This window comes from Carassius auratus, chromosome 38, assembly GCF_003368295.1.
Source record: "Carassius auratus strain Wakin chromosome 38, ASM336829v1, whole genome shotgun sequence".
NCBI lineage: Eukaryota > Metazoa > Chordata > Actinopteri > Cypriniformes > Cyprinidae > Carassius > Carassius auratus.
The window spans coordinates 19,363,100-19,386,410 of record NC_039280.1 but is presented as its reverse complement, the minus strand read 5'-3'; the positions used below and the strand labels follow the sequence as shown (position 1 = coordinate 19,386,410).

At 39.0% G+C, this 23,311-nt stretch overlaps 1 protein-coding gene across 3 annotated transcripts in view; it reads right to left on the bottom strand.

Annotated features, from left to right (window-relative positions):
- ndst2a (N-deacetylase/N-sulfotransferase (heparan glucosaminyl) 2a) overlaps positions 1–23,311 on the bottom strand; it is a 121,616-nt gene that overhangs the window by 49,488 nt on the left and 48,817 nt on the right. For 2 of the 3 annotated variants that reach the window (XR_003277799.1, XM_026224595.1), the window contains exon 3: positions 7,257–7,291. The exons of the other annotated variant lie outside the window; for it this stretch is intronic. The gene's annotated coding sequence lies outside the window, so the exon portion shown is untranslated. The remainder of the gene's footprint in view (positions 1–7,256; positions 7,292–23,311) is intronic. 3 annotated transcript variants of the gene reach the window in all.

The following is a 23,311-nucleotide window of genomic DNA, read 5'->3' as shown; positions in this document are numbered from 1 at the left end:
CCGTGGGTCAGTTTACTTTCCATTTGTGTTTGGGATTCTGTGACTGGACATTACTTTCTGTCTGTATGTGTGCACCTGACTGTATTGTTTATGACAGCATCTTCTACCAAACCATAATGGCCTGAGAAACTTCTGGCAGTTTGCAGACGTTACCCCTGTCAGCATGGACTGGGCTTCGTCCCTCTCTAGTTGCAAGCCTAAAGCTACTATCACTGCTGTGTTTACACCCTTCAACAAAGCCCTTGTAAGATGGCCAACTGCAGGAAACATCTCAAATAGCGTTCCTTCATCTATCTTCTCCTCTGATCTGTCCCTTCTCCATTCTTCCTGCTCCCCAGAGAAGCGTTGACACTTCCCGCACCCTCATCTCCTATTTTCCCTCCCTCTGGGCGTCTCTTCTCCCCATTACCTTCTTTTTCTCTCGGTCCCCGCATGCATTCTGCGTCTCTCGTTCTTTGGCTGCTTCATGCTCCACTCGTCCTTCTGGTGGAAACAGATCCTGAATGTTCCTGTACGCGATTAAGCTGCAGGCAGTCATTACGAACGGCTCTCGGCTTTCCAGCACAGCCGAGTAATCACTCAGCCTCACATATCAGTTCTGTTTCGCTCTTGCTCTCTACATGCTCCATATGCTGCTCACACAAAGTAAAGAAGGAGTGAGGGAAAGTCAATGAGGAAGCGCAGCGAGTGGCCGTATCATTCCTGCTAAACTTTATACTGATCTCAAGTCAGAAACGGCCATCTGTTAGGATTCCTGCACATTGAAAAGAGCAGAAAACACATTGTGGGCTGCTTTGCCATCACATCTATGTAAAATGCCAATGACAGGCGTCTGCTGTAAGACATGCCATTCTCAAAAACATCAATCTACTGAGCATAAACACCAAACACTGAAGTTATATTAGACTGAGGCACTGCTGAAATTCCCCCTGAGCTTGATGTGGAGAAGAGGGAGTGCACTGGTGTTTGGTTACCCCCGCTGAGAGCAGCTGCTGGAGTGACAAGGTAAGGTGAAGCTGTGCTGTTGGTGTAAAGTTGCAATTGTAAAGCTGGTAGAAATATAGAGTTGTGCTGGTGTTAAGTTGAGCCGATGGAAAAAACACAGCTTCAAATTGCGATGGCTTCGGATTCACATTTTAGGATCAGATCAGGTTACTCCGTTTGAGGAGGGAAAGTCAATGACGGTTGGCCGGTCTATAAATGACTCAGCAGTTCCCATCTTCACTGTGTGCCAGCTGGGGTCCAAGTCAAACTGCAAGTGTTCATGTATATGTTATTTGCCTTTGTATAACACTTACATGTATAAAGATGCTTGAGTACAACTTGTGGCACACAAAATGTATCTACACCACTGTTCACAATGTTTAGGGTCACTAAGATTATATATATATATATATATATATATATATATATATATATATATATATATATATATATATATATATATATATATGTGTGTGTGTGTGTGTGTGTGTGTGTGTTAATATTAAATGGAGGATGGTAAAGCTACATTTTCAGCAGCCATTACTCCAGTCTTCAGTGTCACGTGATCCTTCAGAAATCACTAAGCAATTTATTATTTCTTCTTCTTATTAATAATGTTCATTATAAATAATTTTGTGGAACCTGTGACACAAGTTTTCATGATTCTTCGATGAATAGAAAGTTTAAAAGAACAGCATTTGTTTGAAATAAAAATATTTTACATTTCTTTGACGATACAACAAAAATCTTTACTGTCATTTACGATTAATTTAATGTAATGTATATTTACTGAAAAAGAGCAATTCATTTTGATTTAACATTAAGCTGTATAATTTACAGGTTGCTGAATATTTCTATTTTGTAAAGAAAGAAAAAAAAACTATAATATACTTGAAATGCATTGTTTTGTTAAAAAACATAACTCATTCTGGTATGGCCAGTGAAAATACTAGCAAAGCAAGTTAATAGTAGGAGAATTATTATTTTTTTTTACCATAGCTCTCAATTCTCTGAATAATGACTTACAATTTATTTTATTCAGCACACAGAGCTGCAGAAAGACGTGTGGATCAGTACATTTTCATTTACTGGTGAATGAAAAGGTTCAGCAAAAAATAAAACTTGAGTTGAGCAAACCTGAGTTGCTTATCACTTGTTTGAAAGGTGTAGCAGAGAGCAGGTGGTGGACTGATGAAGTCTTGTAACATCATGTTGTGAATGTAAAGCTGATGCAGTGATGGAGTGTCTGGATGAAGTCTGTTGTATGTTTTCTTTCCCAGACTTGCACTGTTCGCAGTCTCACTCAAAGTAGCTGGAATCATGCCATCTCAGCTTTTCAGCAGCATGCAATCAACAACATTGAGCGTTCCTCACTCACATACAAACACGCACACATATGATTGCCCCTGATTTTCCTACCTTTAACATACAGGCACTGCCAGAGCCAAACGCAAATTGAAAAGCGAGTTTAAAATGTCATCTTTACTCAGGTCTGTGGCATGCAACAAATACCATTTTCCACACAAGCAGACTCCCTAACACGGGCATGCATGTACAAACATAAACTGACTAAGACAGATTCAGCTCACACCCAATGTCTGGGCCTCGCCAACGGTGTCTTCCTGTCTCTGTGGTGATAGCTGAGGGGAAGCAGGGCAGTGGGCGACACTGACAAATATCCAGAGTGAGAAAGAGAGAGAAATGACAGTTTCCTCTCTGACAAGGCCATCTGCACTGCAGCAACCCTAGAGGCCTTGGTTCAGATGACTTCCTTTTCTTCTCCATCATTCTTTCTTCATCGCTGCTCTTAATTCTCAAGCAAGCCAAGTACAAATTACCCCCTTGTGCACAGTCACCAGTAATGACAGCAGCAGTGAAAGCGACATGAATTCACCCCGGTGATGCAGTCTCAGTTCAGGTCAGCCAGCCAGCTGTCCGTCAGGCAATAGCCATCATGATGGGTTACCGTTAGCCTGGTGCTGGAGAAGTCAGTGCGGCCAGACCTGTAGGGCTCCATTAGTGCAAAGCTAATGAGTCCGAACCTCAGCGGACGGGGGCGCACACTCATTATGTCAGGATCACGGGCATGTGCGGGGTGTATGTGTGCGTGTGACTTATGGCAAATATGTGTGATGGAACTTGTTGCAAGTAAAAGCTTCAGGGCTCCATTTCAATCAGAAAAAAAAAACCTGAGTATAGACTGAATGCTCAATGCATTTCTTAAACATCTGCAGGAAGACTTGCCCAAAGCATCCTATTTACATAGAATGCATGAAAACAATGCAAAAGTCTTGGAGTACAGTGTAATCTAATGTTGCAAGTGGTGCTTTGCACAGGTAAAGCTTGCTGCCATGATGCCAAAGGGGTTCTGGGTGGTTGCCAGGGTGTAGCTACTAAAGTTGGCTGAAATTCAGAATTTAACTACTGGCTCCTGACCAATTCCTGAGTTAGAATATGAATTGAATTGGCAATTTACTGCAACTGGCCCATTTGCTAAATTGCAATTTGAATTGGAATGACAAGGTGGAATCTAAGGAAAATTGCACAAAAATATAAAGAGTTATAATACATTATAAAAATATAATACATTTAACAATTCAATACCAATCAAAAAGAGACACACAACAGATTTACAGCCACTCAAAATAGCAATTGTTTTTTCTTATATATATATATATATATATATATATATATATATATATATATATATATAAAAGCAACCTTTTCCATACTACTAGATCAAGCAGTTTGCTTAATTTTGTTTATAATGGGGTAAACTATTACAGCATTGTAGTCTATAAAATAATAAAACACTAACTATCTAACAGCAATACTATTTCACAATGATTAATGAGTGAATTAATTGATATGAGAATGTATAAATGTATATTGAAATTCTTATAATATTATAAAATATTATAAAACATAACATTTTATAATATTAAACAGTACTGTTGTACATTAATAGTATCAATATAATATAAAATAATGGTAATATACAATTATAATATTCATTACACATACACTATAATAAATATAATTACAATACACAATTATAAACATTTCTTTTTGTTTCATATTTAAATGCTCCTCACAGATGAAACTTTCCGTTTACTGATCATAGGCAAACAAACCCATATGCTGCGAGTATGACATTTACGGGTAATTAATACTGAAAAATATACAAATTCTACATGTATAATAATTATATGAATTTTATTTAACTTAATTAAACTGATGTATGACTATACTGTGCTACTGACCTAACAAACTAAGAGACCCTGAATGAGAGTGACTTGATTAATATAACCTGTCACTTGTGTGAACCCAGTCTGACCTAACCCAGGCTTCCTTCTCTCCAAGATCCACAAGAGCACAGCCAGCCATAACACAGCCTGAAAGGCTGATCAACGAAAATGGACACCACCTGCTTAAATACAACGGGAACGAGAAGCCAAACACTGGAGTAGTCCCTTCTTTCCATGGCTGAATGCAGGCAGGCGTCCAACTTGTCAAAACTACACAGTGCCTTGACCTGCACTTAAACAAAATAAACAGAGCCAACCTGCTCCATTAGGGCACAGCTGAGTGATGTCAGCTCTGGCACAGCCCCGGTGATGTAACACGGCAAGCTAATAACCAAAGAACAGAAAAGACTGAGCTGCTCTGGCTGTAAGGGACCGCGACAGACTGCGCTTGAGCTTGGCTCTTGCTTTGGAAGCCATACAGAAAAGCCATTACCAAAGGAGCCATTTAACAACATCAATTAATCAATCATAGCAGGCAGGAAATGAATTTGGCGAGCGCCTCATCAAGGAGAGCAAGTTTTGATGCAGAAAGTCTCATATTTTAGAAAGGTGGCGGGATGAAGATAAAAAAAAAAACAACACAACACAGTGAGGGGGAAAAGGTCTCATTTGGATTGTATCCCAGCTTCTAAAAATCTCACTTCATTAGCAAACTTGGGCAGAGAAACTAGAAAGACTTTAAGTAAATTTTGAAACCGAAGCAAGAACGATGGTAGAATACGAAATGATGAAGAACCCAAGCAGCTGTCTTCTACAAGATGCACTGATTAGCGTATTTATATATTTCGAAACAAATCTTGGATGAGAGATTGCCAGGTCAATGCGGGACTGATTGTGTGCTTGCAGTTTATCTTAGCTGATTAGTAACAGGGCCGTATGTTGGTTTAAGACGACAAGAGACCAATACTGATGACAGGAAGTGCCCATCAATAACCAGACACTGCGTCTCAGGTTCAGTTTCACTCCATCTGTCTTAAACCAGCTTTCAGCTTAGCTTCTTTCCCCCTCATTCACCCCATTACCTCGCGTGTATCCTCAGGTGGCCCATATGTGCGAAGCGACAGTCTGTGTCTGCAACCCCCCAGGACACATTAGGGAAAGGAACAGCACAGTGGCTTTCTTAGCGACAGAGTCCTGATCAATCGGATCAATGGAGGTGATCAGCGTTATGAGCTCTGATCAGCCCGTGTGGGGACCCGGCTAATCCAGTTAAGCCATTAGCAAGCTGGGACAGATGAGCCTGTTGGGCATTGAGCCCATCTATGAGATCTGCTTATTAGCACACTGCCATATGGAGACAATAGAAGAACACAGTCATGAATGTAGGAACAAGACATGAGAAAAATCCGCACTCACTGGCAGCTGATCCAGTGCGACAGAGTCAGAGCGCGTGAGCTAACATGACCGCCGGCTTCTGGTTGAGATGCACGGCAGAGGGCTGGAGGCTTTAAGGAGAGGGGAGGAGTCAGACCCTGCCCTGGGTAAACACAAAGACAGAATGGCCCCGTGCTGGAGGTCACCCTTCAGCCTGTGATTGAGCATGTGGATCAAACAACACTGAATGCACTACAGCTTGTGTTACAGAAATCCATTTGCAGTTCCGCAATTACCAGCCGCAGCCTTCAAACCTGCGCTCACACTTGGTGCCCATCTGGGAGGCCGTTAAAAATACAAGCTCCATCCCACGGTTAGCGAGAGAGCAAGTGAGTGACTGAGCGAGGGACTGGTGGAGGAAACCTACAGGTCTGCTGGCTGAGTAAATCGCATTAATCATCAGTCCTGATGTTGTTTTTCCTGCTGCTGCATTTCATTTGTTTCATATTTAGATGCTCCTCACAGATGAATCTCTGCAGGCGCTCACGTAGGCTTCCGATGGCAGGAGGGGGCATTAAGCAGCTCTGCCCGAACCCACCATAAATTACAAAGCCACATTAGCAGCTACAGCACAAAGAAAAAAAAAAGAGAGAGAAAAGAAAAAAAAATACAGAGCAGGGAAACCTAAACTAACTAAGCTAAACGTACGATATAGATAAATGTGTCTTTTTCAATAACATCCTCTTCTGTAAAGAAACAAGACTGGCAGACGGAGACAGCAGACATCCTCAGCAGGGTAAGAGAGGTGTCAGATGTAGTTGGAAGACGACGAGAAGAGAAAGGACAGGGGGAAAGGTGGAGAGGGATGAAGAGAGAAATATTTGGTCATCACAACACCGTTTCAACATATGAGCGGAAGGGATTTAAACAATCTCTACATGAATGCTGTGCCTCTATTACACAGCAGACACTTCAAACTGACTACAGAGACAAGATGTTGCCTGAACAGATGAAACCACCTCAAAGCAGAAAAAAAAATGAAGATGTGATATTTTCCATTCAGCCTGGGAGCAATCGGAAATGGAGGGAAGAGTTTATGCTGCTACTGCATGAAGATATCAAAGGGACCGGAGTTTATGCTGCTATAGCATGAACGTATCAAAGGATCCCATGGCTCACCTTTGATATAGATGGCTGCTCCCCCCATTATGACTACTCCTCCCACTGCTGGAGCTCACTGGGTGTCTGTGTTACATTGTGTGTCTGTATTTTATTAGAGCTTTTCTATCTCTTTTTTCAATGCAGTCAAGCTTATTAGTGTTAGAATGAAAAACCTGTACTCGCTCCGTTTCTGAATTAATTAATGTCCCAAATAGTCACATCCTGTTCCTTTTTTATGATACGCAAGGATGCACTAATATAAATATTCTGATTGTTCTTAAAATGATATTCTGTAAAGCATAAAAAATATAAGCAAATTTATGCACCACAACATTATATTATAGTGTTAAATGCGTAATAAAAAATGCATTTTCAAGCATTTATGCATGATCTTTTTATTTAAAGGTTAAGGTCATAATAAGCAAATCCAGTTAATCTGATAATTCAAGCACATGAAATCACATCGTTATAAACATATCTACAGCTTACCTTACTGAAGAGAGTTTATCAGCAGAGCCAAAGACCTGCACAGAAAAAGAGAGAGAAGGATCATCTCCGATACAGCTCGAAGCGCCACAAATTGTGCCCCTGCTGTTTAGGTCTACATCTACACACCCTGCCTTCATCCTGTATTCCCCAGACCAAATGAGGGGAAAAGAGACACTAAGTGACTTCTTGAGCACAAATAAACCTCTGACTTGGAGCACACGTCTCTCATAGATCAGGGCTTAGGACAGCTGAAACATTTAAAATAAAGTTTATATATTCAGGTCAAAATGAATCAGATGAAAAGGATCATCTGCTTTATGAATACAGAGTCATTATCAACCTGCATTTTCCCCATGAGGAAGCAGAAATATGAAACTCAGTCTTGGGTAACGCCAACACATCATTCTGGATCCTCAAGCATGCAGCTTTATTTTCAGGAAAGAGGCAGTGCTCACTGAGATGAGATGCCTTAGTGGAGGCAATTCTGGGGCAAGAACTTGAAGGATCAGGGGGTCCGTTGGTCTTTGGCATTTAACCCCCTGAGCATCAGTACTTTGGAACTTTGCATCCCAACCCTGCATGTCAAACGTCAATCCTCACGGATGAGCCGACCAGCTGCTCGACACTGTACATAAATAATGCAATGCTATTGGCTTCAGCTATGAATCATTCATACATGTTATGCACCTATTTATGCATGCACACAGGATTGTGGATCCTTTTTCCATGTACCTCAATTCTTACACGTTTATATAAAAAAATTAATCAATAAATAAAAAAATAAAAAAAATTCACTGAAAGAAGTTCATGGTCATATGAGCTTTGTGGCTCTCAAATAAGAAACACATCTCATAGCACTCAACGAAAGATTCTTCAGATTTTAGACTTGTTTGTACCTCCTGCTGCCCATGTGATCTATCTGCCAATTAACACACCTGCAGCAACACTAACAACTCAGCCTGACCGATTCCACTGTGGATGGTGTTTCTAATCCTATTGTAAACCAGAGTCTCCCACTTGGGGATACTGCAAGAATGGAAACGAGAAAGAAAAAGACAGAGAGAGCAAGCGAGAGTGATAGTAAGCAGTCTGCCAGCAGGTGAGGATTTGTAGTCCATCATAATGGGATTTTATCTGGGCGGGATATAGCAAATCAGCACAGTAGAGAACATTTCTACACTGACTCTCCAGAGCTCCTCTCTCTCACAGCTCCATGCACCTGATCATTCTCAGGAGATATAGTATGCTCTAAAGAAATGCAATGAAAATGAGAAAATGTTACAAGATTTGATTACAGAAACTTTGGCAGAGAAAAACAAGTGTGAGAAAGTTTAATCAAAGTAAGTTTCAGCTTATAGCTTGGCAGAAAGAGTTTGCATTTACAGTTGAAAAAAAAACCCCAAAATAAAACATGATGGATGCACATGAGTAAAAAGCTGAAGAAGCATACTGCAGACAAATTCAAAAATGCACTGCAATATTATTGACTGTGATTAGATTTTTTTATAGGCTATATTTTTCTAAAAACATTATTAATGCTGCTTTATTTCTTGAAGTAAATTTTTTTCCCAAAATTTTGGCAACAGTGTATCTTAATATAATAACGGTGCTGTCAGTACTTTCTACAAAGCTTTCAATTCAAAAACAGTTTTTGCAATCAAAAGAGCTATTTCAGATTTTAATTCAACTAACGTTCAAAGTTTGATTTCTAATTTGACAGCCCAAGTTCAACCTTAAAGGAGACAGACCCTACAACAAAGATTCGGTCATTACCCTCAAGTTATTCCAAACACATACAAATTAAACATCTAAAACGTCTACATCTACACTAGATGTGGTGCTCTGACAGTAAACTGATGCCCAGTTCTATTAATGACATACTGAAACAAAGAACAAATGATCTGCATTAGTCTTCTGTATCACGTCTAGTGTAGACAGACTCTAGCTGTTGTGACATGATGTGATGCAAGCAACAAGTCTCGTTCGGTGTACAGACTGTGTAAGACTTTTGTTCATTTGTTCTTGCTCAGCAAGAATCCCAAGTTTGAGCTTCCGTTTACCTTATTTGATGAGCTCTACGTGCGTGTTGAATAGAAGCTTTAATTATATCTACTCAGCATATAAAATGATAGCATCTCAGAAGGATTCAAATGTTTTTTGTCAAAGTTTTGGTGAAACGGTCTTTCAATGAAGGGACAGAAATGAGTTTTGATTCTTATCATCCAACATCAGTGATCTTCATGAACCAATTTGGATAGAACTAACAATGGGATCTGTTTTGTACATCTGTACATACAGCTCTGTATGAGTGCATTGTGTATAGTCATTCAGATTGATTACCATTAGAATCACCACAGTTAATGGTTAAGCTATGGCTAGAATAGAAAAAACATGATTTTTGCGCAACTTTAGTCTTATTTGTTTTTATTTATTTGTAGTAAAACCTTGTCTAATTTTTGTAAAGGTAAATATACAATTAAAACATTATGTAATTGAGTGCAGAAATTAAAGTGAGAAATCTTACTTAACGTTAAAGTAGCCAGTCTTAACGGTTTACATGATTTTTATTTTTTTTATTCATTTCTTTTCCGGGAGGCATGTGCGTGGTAAGAGCATCTACGGTAGTCCATGTTGGCCAAAACACTCAAGAAAACTGATTGTGAAAAATACTGTAGTCTGCAATCACAGGCAAATCACATTTTCTCAGAGGATCATTGAGTTTGACGAAAAACAGTAGATCATTTGCTCAGGAATTTTTACAGAGGTTGTGTGAGAGAAGCACAGATGTGGACGGGATTAAAATCGCAAAGTACATCTGTAAAACAAAAATTTCTCTAACGACCCCCTGAAAAACTAGTCCTGTCCAAACATGGCTAAAGATAAACAAATGAGTTTCAAACTAAATGAAGGGGAAGTAAAGGACCATTTGTTTTTAGAGGGGTGAGCTAACCTTTTAAAAAAAGAAAATAAGGAGTTTCAAGACGCCTATGTTATGTTTCACTTCATACTATCAGTTGCACTCTAAGAACATGTCCTGTGAGTATACCCTCAAATCCTCTCCAAACAGAGTAGAGTGCTGCAAGTGCCCCAGATTGAATTCACCATGTACAATTGCTATCCTGTCCCAAATTAAACGTGAGGTACCGCCCAATATTCCACTGTGCCAATTACAAATTGGCCGCTGTTTTTAGAGTGCTTGTAACTACCTCATCGCACACAACGATGGCAACTCTGGCACAGCTGTACCCTCTTCAATCCCCCCGACAGAGGCATTTTTATCCATTCAAGTCACCATTCAAGAGCGCTGAAGGGACAAGTTCACTGAGGCCACGGGAGGGAAAACATTCCACAACGAAAAAAAAAAAAAAAAAAAGAGTATCTCTTATTAAGCAAGTACATTCACTTCTAATCAGAGAGGATGAAGTTCATGGGGTGACATTTGCGAGCTGACACGCACAGGGCCCGTCACGCTATTGCTACGGAGTAATTAATCTGCCCTCGATGGAACCCAAACCACTAAAGGTCACTCACAGACACGCTTTCTCTCTTTGTATCTCTCTCACACACAAGTAACCCCAACTGCATTTCCACAATGCATGTCCAAGACCAAATGCAGAGAGAAGAAAGTGCATCAAAACTGTTAATTCATCACCTGGTACATAGTGTTCTGCACCTCTGCTTGTATCTGTATTTGTGTTTTGCATTTTCTATCACCCCTGTTGGTGTTGTTCTTCTGCTGACAGGCGAGATATTAGCATTACCTTGACCTGTGAATCACACTTGGAGGGGAAGTGCTGGTTTTTCCTGAGTCAATGCAAATAGAATCAGCGCTGGAATATTCTTCTCTGCTGTGGATCTACTCAACCGGCACAGACCACAGATCCTTCGCTGCTAATAAAACTCACACGAGCAGCATGCGTGTGCATCTCATCTAAAGGAACAAGCCTTTCATTATAACCCATCCCTGGGTTTGTGTATGTACTGTGTTAAAGGTAAATGTTAGGTAAAAATGGGAATTCTATCATTTACACACCCTCATGCAATTTCCGCTGACTTTCTATGAAAAAAAAAAAGTAAAAAAAACATCGTCTTTTGCAACAGAAGATCATACAGGGTTGGAATATTTTTTTTTTATTCCAGTGCAGGGCTCGACAAAGAATGGCCTGGGGCCAGTGTGAAAGACACTTGGAACAGTTGACGGATTTGTCATTGGCTCGATCGAGCCGCTGCCATGTCATCACAAAAAGTTTATCATTTGCATCTGTTTTTAAGTCTTGCTAATAAAAAAAAAATCAAGCAATTTTAAAGCATTCCAGCACAGTGCTATAGAAAACTCCATTCAGTACTCGTGCACTGTGTTCTGTTCTCTGTGTACAGCACGCGCGCAGACAGCTGTGTCTCTGACGCCGGAGCCCCGAGTTGAGTTTCTTTCTGCGTCTTTCTTGCACTTGGCAAGTTATTTTGTAGCTTTAACAATGATTAATGTATATTTAATTTAGACAGTGGAGAGAGGCACTGATCAACCGGGCATTTTTTGCTTTGTTTTATCTTCTGTTCTGTGCTTGCACACAAACTGCATCACAATGTTTTTTTTTTCTTCTAACCTGCTGGCAGAAAGTGCAATTGCGTCTCATTCAGCTGTCTGTTGTTTCGGTGTTATGCAGGTGATTTATGTACCATAATATTTTAAAATTATACAGTCTAAATTAAATAAATTTTTGGGATCAATTCATGATTAAAATGCAGTGTTACCACTAATTTAAAATGGCTATGAAAAATCGAGGTGTAACACAGTGATGAATATGGAAATGTTATTTTATATGTGATTATGCAATTTCTGTACCTAATAACACCTACATAAAATATAAAATCCTAAATCATTTCATTTGTGTGTTTGTTCTATATATTCATTGTTGCTATGGCTTGAAAATTTGTACATTTGTTCTAATTTACTGACTGATCACTTGTCTTCAATAATGACTGAACTTCATGTGTGTCGGGCTATTAGTTTTGGCTTCTATGTCAAAATTAAAATACTGGTGTCATATAAGCTTATTTATTGTAATACAAGATAACATAGATCAGAAATAATGATAACGGCAACTATATATATATTTTTTTTGGAAGGGCATGTAGAAAAAGTCCTTAGATTTGAGCCCTGCAGTGAATGATCACTTGAAGGAACAGAAGAAAATGCCGTTTGGAGACAGGATGATGGCTTGTTAATGAAGACATTGACTTTTATATGCAAGGTCAAATGTACCTGCACGTCTCTCAACATTACTACTGTGTTCAACTTTACCCAATCTCCTTTGCATATAGAGTCCCAGCAGGATGAGACAGTTAATAAGATGGATCTCCAACTCATGATGGGTGGGCCAGCTGAGAACTGATATCTATAAGCAAAAGTGGTTGCTGCAAATGGGACCCGATGCTTTTTGTTTGTGAGAATCTGTGCATACATTCAATATGAGATTTCTCAATTGTACCATTCTCAAGAGCTTTGTGAATGGAAAAACTTGCGCTGCATGTGTGATGAACTATCGAGGATAAAAAGAAAAAAAAAGTAAAGTGTTTTTATACTTTTATATGTCTGAATTTGCAAAAAGAGAAAAATTCTCTTGACTGCAAATGAGCCCCTTTGTGCAAGTATACAACAGTGCTGTGTGACGAATAGGAACATTTGGGCATAAGATGGATCTTAGGCCTGTATATCTGATAAAAAGGCAAAAGTCTCTGCAGTCCCACACTAATAACAAGAGGGAGATCTTCATGAATGATTGCCGTGGCCCGCAGGCTTCAAAGAACTGTGTCAGCACTGTACAAACATCCTATGCAGATCCAACCAAGATTAAAAGGCAAATGTGGGACAGGGGCTTTGATACAGGACACTAAGGTCTGGCATATCTATCTCAAGAGCAGGAAAGATCTAACAAGATGCCCAACCACCGATGGGCCTATGACATTCACTTAAGAGCCATGCCTTTTTAATGAATGTGGATCCCAAAAAGCGGGGAACATGCATTGGTCTTTATGTATAATCCACTGCTATTAAAGAACATTTAATGTCAGTGAATGCAAAGCTAGCAGAATTACAAGCCTGTTTCTCCGTGTGTATGTACGAGAGAAACCTCAAAGTGGCACATCCTCAGTTGAAACAAACAAAGAAACACTCTAAACATTACATAAAAATCGCTTGAAAAGCACACTATGTCGTACAACCACCCCCTGCCTGCAAAGAAACACGCTTGCGCTCCCTCCACAGAACAGGGAAGGGGAAATAAATATGAAAGCCACTTGGAAAGCGCACCGCAGGAGAAGTGCACACTCTTGCACTTTCTGACAAGAGGAAGACAGCGAGTGGGGCGAAGATTTATGGCGCGCACAACATCAGGAGTTGATAATTCTATTAGAGGTAGCACCCAGGATTAATACACATCCTCTCTGGGTCCTCCATGTGAACAAAACAAAAGGGTAAAACAGTTAGTTCTTCCCAATAGATCGATAGAAAAGAGGCGGGAAGATGACAAAACTACAACTCTAATCTCTAAAAGCCTACATCAAACTACTAATAGGGTGACCTGAAGAAAAAAAATAATCAAGATAAACGATGGAAGACGACTAAATAAGGAAAGAAAAAGGGGTAAAACCAAAAATATATTCTGTTAACTGACATCAGTGGCTTTAAAACTGGTGTACTGCATCTTGAGGCACCAGGTTTGAATATGAACAAGCGTTGAAGAGATTTGAGAGTTATCAATTTATTCCTCTCAACATGGCGATCATATGTTGCTCTTTTGGTCTTTTTTGGAGCTTGACAGTCTCTGGTTTTAGCCTTTTGTGCAAGATCTCTTTTTGTGTTACAAAGAAGAAAAAACATCGTGCAGGTTTCAGAGGATGAGGGTGAGCAAATGATGACAGAGTTTTCATTCTGGGTGAGCTATTCCTTTAAATCACAAACAAAAGGCTGTCAGAAAAGCAGCGGTGATTTATAATACAGATGTCTCAATCAAAGCACAGGTTTGTCTGCTCTTCTGTATCAGGAAAGAAACTGATCCAAAAACCTAAAAACATTTCAAGGCATCATAGACGGGCTTGTGGCACAAAGGCTGTTTTAAAAGGTATGTAACTGAATTATAATTACTCTCAAGATACCTTGTTTTTGCTAAAATCTAGGGGAACAACACATGGATCCTTCGGGAGAGGGCACTGCAACAAGCTCTGTAAAAATATTTGATGACAACAGATATAATCCATTCATTCAAAACCAATAACTACTAATACAAAAAGTTCAAATCAATTTAACAATATTACTCAGTCTTTATGTACATGCTATAAGTATTTATGATTCGGGAAATCACAACAACACCCTGAAAGGCTGATTGGTTTGCTAAGCAAAATGCCTGAGGAAAACCCCCTGCAAAAGCAGCCAACCAATTCTTCAGTGGCATTTGTTCCAGATAGGGCTGGTCAGAATACCATTTTTTGAGCTTCGAAGCTTCGATAGTAATCCACACTGAATATTCGAAGCTTCAGAGGTAGGGGCTGAACATATTCTTTGCTCTAATAGAGGCAGGAATCTCTGTGTGTTTGTCTAATTGCATTTTTATGTTGATAACTATTCATCCAGTCGACTTCACACATGGCGGATGTTGCTGTGGACCCAAGGGAGTACAGTGTCGCATTTTAGTGCAATATCACCAGTGCAGTTCAGAATTAATCAACGTTTAATAAACTACAGAACAGCCAAGCCAGAAGCGGCAGGCCTCATGCGGACAGGACTTATATGCTCCAAGAACGGACACTGCACTAGTGATACAAAACACACAGGTCTGTTGAGACTAATACTTTCAATATAGACAAATTATTTTTAGGCAGGGCTACTGTACGTATTTTAATTTTTTTGTGGCTGCAGTATTCATAAGTATTTTCCAAGCAAATTAAGTGAACGTTTTTATCATGTGTAAAATTCCTGATTACACCATTTTTACACCAACAATATAAGTACTATATTACTATAAGTAATAGGTGTACTACTTCCAGAACTCAGGTGATTTTTCAAACTTGATGTGCTGTTGTGGTAGGCCAGTTTTAAATCGCTTATCTGGCACACTGCCTTTGTCTTCACTCATTTTAAAGTGCTCCCACACAGCAGAGGTCTTCTGCATCTTTGTCTTCTCTTCCAGATGAACTGAATCATGATGTTCACTCATGGCATTTCCTAAGCTGCTTTTCCACTATTGGGCCGAACGGTTCTCTTTGCTTAATCATTCTATTCCATGCCGATCCGGGCCAGTCAGCACTGATACGGTTTCATTTTCCACTGTGGTGCTTATAACAGAGCTCTTTGGAATGCAATACAAAACCATCAGTCCTTGAATTCATAACGCATTTTTTATATAAACAGCGATATGGACGATGATCAGTTAGTTCTGTTTTTGGGACTCCTTTTTTTATACAATATTTACTATGTTCAATAACAACAAAAAAAGAATTCCTGACGCAAAAAATAAAATAAACAGAACACAACGATGGGTGTAATCATCGCAAAAAAAAATCAAGCGCAAATGTTTCCTCCACAGACCAAACTGTCTCAAGAATTTTATTTATATTGAACGCAGCACGGCTGTTTACGGCTGTAACTGGTAGACAGGCAGCACAGTGGCGACTTCACGCACTCTAACAGCATAGCTAAGCAGGGTTGTCTAACCGTGCCTAGAATTCTGGGCAGAGAACGGTTTGTAATCATGCCATGCTTTACCAGGCTGTAATCGTACTTGACAGTCCTTAGAACTGTTTGGCCCGATAGAAAATGAAGAACGTTTTGCGAACGAAGAACGTTTTGCAAGGGATGCCAGGTGAGCAAGAAAAATTATAAAATATTATTTGAATCTCAAAATTCAAAATCGAATGCCAACCCACCAAGAAAATATTCAAATAATCGAATATTCTGGTCCAGCCCTAGTTCCAGAAGTATTTATCCTATAGGGATTATCAAAAGTCTTTTAAGAGTTATAAGCCATAAACCAAACCAACAAGCTACAAGGTGAATAACAAAAATTTTATTTTAAGCAAAAAAGTAGCATTGGACAAAGAGATGAATTTGTCCAACTAAATTATAATCAATGGAGAAATGTGAAACTATTGATTTATAGAAACCAATTAGATACAGGAACAATATATATGATTTTTTACATTTATTGCAAAATCTTGCAAAAGTTTGAGAGTGTGTAGGGAAACGACTCATTTGTCATTCTCAATCCTTCATGGAGTGGCTGGGCACTAAAATGTTCTTTTGGCATCTGTTTGTGACTCTGATTGATAGAGACTTTTTGCAGAATCATGGGTAATGTAGTTTTCCTACCAGGAACTATTTAAATGTTTGAAAGTTGAAATAATGCAGGTTGATAGCTTCAGCAAAAGCACATTCCATCAATTAACATCCTTGCAGCTCGAAATAGGTCCATCTTTAAAGGTTTATAAGTTATAGTTCAAAATCAATTCCTCAGTGGAGAAAGTGCATGTTATTTTGTACTTCCGGAAGCCAGGAATTCCACTCTATTAGAGTGAATTAAGGAAATCTCCTGCATGGAGAGCTATTTGTGCAAGTCACTTTACATGAAGAGTGTTCCCAATCAGTCACTGATGAGGTTTCATCTCTGTTAGAATAAATACTTTTTGATAAGGTCTCTGGAACAGACTCATAGAGTGGGCGATGATGGACATTCGGATGGACACAACATCTACGAACAAGATTTATTCCTTTAAGAGAGCTCGTTTAGTGCGGAACAGACATCCCTAAACACACTATTTCTTTCTCTATCTATTACCACAAGAATGATTAACAAAATTATCTACAAAAGCCAACACACAATATATAACAAAATAAATACAATAACTAAATAAAATGACAAATGCATGCATGAGTTATGATATGCATTATGTGAAAGCTGTGTCACCTCCTCTGTACGGTCTCAGATTGCAAATCTTCAAAAACATCTGCAACATCAACACTTTAGGCGTCTGTTATTGTCTGATGGAGATCATCACAGTATGAAACACACAAGCACAAGGACCTAAAGAATGACAGACACACAAAAACACAATGTCCTGGCATTTGCTCTATCAGAGCTCAATTATTTCCATATTACGAAAGCGCTCCAGAAGAACAGAGCAGCGTAATAAATGGCAATGGGGCGATACTAATGTACCTCTCTTGTGCTCCCCACTTTCAGCCTGAGAAAACATAACAGCCCAACTCTCAGGCCTGGCTGAACACAAACCCTCCTGAAAGAGCCGGGAGTTTAAGGGGGGTTTGCGGCTTAGCTATTCATTTTTCCCTCTTCAGTTTGGTCTCGGCAGCCACGCAGCAGCCTGCCTCTTTGAGTTATCATAGGGCAGTGTGTTCACAGCCTGTTTCTGTTCAACTACCCCCCACCAATTGTTCCCAGCCTGTCTGCCACAGGAAATTACACTTCCACCTTCAGGCCACGCACGAGCAGGCAAGGCCTGCTTCCACATGAAGACCAAAAACAAGCAGGGGGAGAGTGTGAGACGGATGCGGCCAGACACGCAAGACAGGAGACTGGCTACGGCCCTGTTTGCATCTGTTATTAACATCGATCTCGGATGACCACATTAAAAGGAGCATTCAACCGAAACAGATTGACGTTCACCAGGTATTAGCATTCATCTTTCCTTCCCCACTAATTTTAGTTTTTGTCCAGGAAGGCTCTTAGGACACTGACACTCCCATTTATATTTAGATTTTTGGGTTTGTTAACAACCTCAGATGTAAAAAAATCTTGTTTTAGCGCAATAACGGATTGATAGGTGAAGGAGTGGGCTTTCAACACTGTCCAAGACGTATTGGAATTTACATAAATATATAGATTTTCCTATTAAAATCACAATGTTCTTCAGATCAACTGCGATACTAGGGGTGCTCCGATCACGATCGGCCGGCTTTACTGACGAGATGCGCATAACGGATCGGAGCATCCCTATGCGATACAGATTCTTAAAATAACACTGATCCTTTACTCTTTGCTCATTTATTGGTGCACGACATTTCTTATCCTGCTGACTCTATGGTGCTGCTCCTGAATCATTGTGAATGTGTTTTGTAAGTGTGAATGTACAAACCAGCCTACAAAATTATATTCTGTTCCATATTTCGCAACACATTTAAAGTGAAATGTGCAGTGAGTAGAGCTAAGTGTGTTCAGTTTTATCTTAAATGAATATGAATCTGCAACAGTTTATTACGATGGTTGTTCTAAGTATAGCGGCTCCTACAGTAAACCTAACCAATAGTAAGATAAAATGTCAGATAAACATGCACTTTGCATGCTTCTAAAAGTCTTGAGCTCTTTTCTCCTGGCTCATGTTTCGTGGGACTCACAAGTGAAATGTTGTACCAGGTGATCTATGAAGCAAGTTTACTACAGTCAGAAAAGCCATACAAATGGAGCTGGCTATGTGATGCAAACATCAAAACGTATTAGTTCACAAACAATGCACTATGGTGAACGTATTTTGAGGTCATAGTATTGTGCAAAGAACTTCACAAAAATACATTTCAATTAATCCATGATCTGACCTGTAATCAAACTGTTCGAGAAGGAATAAAAGTTGTTGCTGTTTTACTATCTCTAGTGTTCATTTCAGATGCTAAACACAGTAAAATGTATAGGTAGGTTTTTTTATGCAAAAATGTAGGTAGAGGCATGTTTTTCAAACAAGCCGAGGTTATTGGTTGTAAATTTGTCCACAAACTCTTATGAGCTGATTTGTATCAGTCTGAAACACATTAGGAGATAAATCGTTTTTTGTTGTTTATGGACATTATACCTGAAATGTATTCAAATTAAGAATCCAATTGAATAGCCAAGAGCTTATGAATCAGAATTGCAACGAACAGCAATGATATCACAGCATCCGAGCACCTGCAGCACACACAAACAATATAAGTAAATAACTAAAAAGAGCAGTTATATCAAGTCAAAGGTTAAACGATTTGAAGTCATATGGAGAGGTTACATCAATAAACTATCCAGCTGCAAAATAAAAAAGTGAGAGAAAAGCTGTAGGCAACAACCACAGCCATGTCATCTTCATCCACTTGTTCCAGGTTACAATCAATATACATTTTTGCAATTTAACTTTAAATTAGAATCTGCGCTAAACAACGGCATGTGGAAGACAGAAAAACCCCGAGTGACACTGAAAGGGATTAAGGACATTAAAAGTTACAAACCAAAAGCACGAAGATGTGGCTGAATGAAGAAAAGGCACAAAAAAAAAGGACATCTAAAATTCTAAAAAATAACCAGTCAAAGCAAAGCTGAGAGGCTTTCCAGTCAAGTAAAGGAACAAATATTTAAATAAATAAAAAACATGAACGTCTCTTCAAGCCAAAAGGTCTTGATTTCCAAATGGAATCTCATTACTTGGCTCTCCAGGAGGCAGGAAAACTATTAACACAACAGCTGGATTTAGACAGAGGGGAGTAAGAACACGAGAGAGACTGAACAGGGGCCAGGAAAAGAAAAAGTGAGCTGAATAGACATGTCAGAGTAGCAGGGGGGAATAAAGAAAGTGATGTGAGCACGGATGACAGGAGGGGAAGCGAGGGATGTGGAACGAGAATGTGAGAGACACAATAACTTTAAACCTTTCACCTAATCCACAACAAGACAAGCCACAACATGCCAGGAAATGATAAGATCTCGTTTTCAGGAAGAGTAAAAAATACATACAAACATAAACATTACTTGATTATTTTTCTGTGACTATTTACAGTGGGATGAACAAATGGAAAGAAGTTCCGACTTCGTATTATTTCAACACTCTCAGGAAATAGTGATAATTCCTGTTTTAAAAATGTGCTATCTTAGTTCAAGATTTTTTTATTTTTCTTTATTCTTGAATGTATCTGAAATTTACGTAATTTTTGTTTTAACTTACACTACACTCTTAAAAATAAAGGCGCTTCATGATGCCATAGAAGAACCTTTTTGTCTAAATGGTTCCATAAAGAACCTTTAAAATCTGAAGGAACTTTCGGTTTCACAAAAAGCAGCGAAATAAGGTTCTTGAGATTATAAAAAAGTTACGAAAGAGGTATTTTTTTAAAGAACCTTTAAAGAACAGTTCTTTGTGGAACCAAAAATAGTTCTTCTATAGCGCTGCTTGAAGAACCTTTTGAAGCACATTTATTTTTACGAGTGTACCACCAACATTTTTTGTTTGTTAGACTTCAGCTGTTGCGGTACGACCCGGAACGACAACTGTCGAGTCTGGTGTAGACACGGTGTTAGAGGAAATGAACACTGAAGCGTTAATTAGATATAAAAGCTACAGTGGCTGGAAATATTATAGCTGAATAAGGGCTTAAATTGGGTCTGTTCATCTATATATAGAGAAGAAAATTTTACATTTCTCTTTTTGTGTTTTCGAGAAAAAAGCCATACAAGTTTGGAAATTATATGTGGGTAAGTAAATGATGACAGAACTGTTATTTTTGGTTGAATAATTCTTTAAAGCTAAACAAAAAAGAAACAGGAAGATGGCGGGTGATTTCCCAGACTGAGTCAGGATTTAAACTGAAAGAATTAAGTCTAAATCAAGTCAAAATTAGATCAGTAGTATAGCCTTTACCAACAAAGAGGAACTGGCTCAAAATTATTTAACCGATTCTCTTTACCCAAAGCAACTTACAAGTTGGCCTACACAAATCACAAACATGAATAGCCCGCTCCACAAGATAATTGTGAGAAGGATTTTGCTTTCAGTGAATCTGTAGACTGCGTCAAGCCGCAACCTTTGTGTAAACATATTCTTAACAGGTTGCCACCACCCAGAGCACTCAGGAAAAAGCAGAAGCCTTGACTTGATTTACTAAGCAGAGGAAGTGCTGTCCATAAGACTCAAGCGGAGACGCTCTCTATAAACCCCTCTGTTTAATTTGGTGGTTCTGAAGCCCTTATCTTTAACACGCAGTCAGCAATATAAGTGACAATGTCTTTCCCAGCTGTGAAAAGTGAGTAGGAAGTGTCCTCAGGGAGACAAAAACAGTCTCAAATATGAGCTCCTGCCAAGCTTCCTCCCTTTCAGCTTTTATTATAGCACAGAGAGGCACAGAAAGAGAGAGAGAAAAAGGAAGCCTATCAGCATTACATAAATACTTCCCTGAAACCTGCGACACATCTTCTGTAAGAAATAAACTCGAGCACTGACTGCATTTGCAGGTACAAACTGACACGTGCACACTTAAAACACTTATGTTTACATCGTCAAGAACGTCAACGTCACATCATTTAGCCATTGATCCATAGGTCAATAGGTTTTGAGTCTCAAGAAGAAGCTGATGCCGTTAAGTCATTAAATTTATTTTATGCCTTAACACACAATTGAAGATATAGCAAATATTTACTCGTATCCGTCCGCTCTCACATTAATCTGCATAGCCAGGCTGCTATGAGCGCACACACACATGAAATAAATCAATACAATAAAACCCTGCAGGACAAAAGTGCATAAACTTTGGTTGGCAAATTCATCTATATATGCCTTAAATCTCTACATAAGTATAGGAATGAAGCACTGTCATCCCAGAGCTTAACCGTTCATTAAAATGTGGCCAACAATAGCACACATATATTTGTATAGCGGTTCATCTCATGTCTAACATCACCTTTGAAAATATGAATATTAATATTGTAAGGCGTCTATTTCCAAGAGTAATAGCTGCAATTCTATCATTGCACAGTTAGAGAGAGGAATAAAAAAAAAATATAGAAGAGAAAAAAAAACAAAAATAGAAGAACAGATGTGTGCTATTATGAATCTGAACAAAGGTGTTGTAACATGATGGCAATCACATTGAATTTGAGCATTTGCTTCTCGCAAATATTGAATATTGAAAAACAGCCTCAAATTTGCTAAACACTGGGTGCGTGGGTGGGGGGGCAAAACCATTTATAAAGGGGAGTTTTTACAAATATAATGGTCCTTTTTATTCAGGAATAAAAAAAAAAACTGATTCAAAAGAACGAGGAATTAGCAAATAATGTATTTTAAAATGTTTTAAAATGTGTTAAAATATGCTAACATGTTAATCATATGCCTAATATGCTGAAATGGCACTGTTAATGCTTCTTTTCTCATTGCATTCAATTACGCATTGCATAAATCACATAAATGACTACTGGCTATTTTCAACTCAACATGACAAAATTGGACTCTGTAAACCACTGGATTATTTTCACCAATTTTTAATCATAAAACAGCTGTCAGGTACTAAATGTATTGAATGCTACTTAAGTCATATATGCACTATTTCACCATTAAACCATTAAATATCACCGTACTGATATAACACAGCGCCTGAAATAGGCTACCGTTGGAAGTTAGCTGGGGACTATGTTCAGGCGCTGTGTAATATTATTGTGCCTGCTGCACCCATGGTACGGCAGCAAAGTTCCTTGATTATTATGCTGGAATGAGAGTATAGTTCCTAGCCATATCAGTCTAGAAAATCACAACTTTTTGTTTTCCGTCGGTCTTGGTACACAATTTAACTACAGAAGAGTCAAGTTTTAAATAGGAAAAATACCGTAACTCTTTGGTCATTTTTGTGCGAGATGCTAATGTTCTAATCAGATTCAAAGATCTATGCTAAGATACAGCTAATGTACTAAATGCCAGACCCGGAGATCAACTGAATGGATTTGAAAATGGTAAAACTCAACTGTTTAACTCTATGCGAGTTGGAAAATAAGCCTATTTTCAAAAACAGTGGAGCGTTCCTTTAAGATGGCTGACAGCAGGAGTGTTGACATTGTGCACCATCTTCACCTTCTCCTGCATAATCTCTTACAGTAAACACTACTGCTAGTTGAAAGCCAGTCCTTGGCATCTTGGCAGGACACTGGAAACTCTGCCTCACGGAAACAGCATGGCACCGAGCTCGAGCATCACGACGCCTCCAGTGGAGCCATTCTGAAATCACGACCATATGGACAGTGCTTCTCATTTCAGCTTCTTGACTC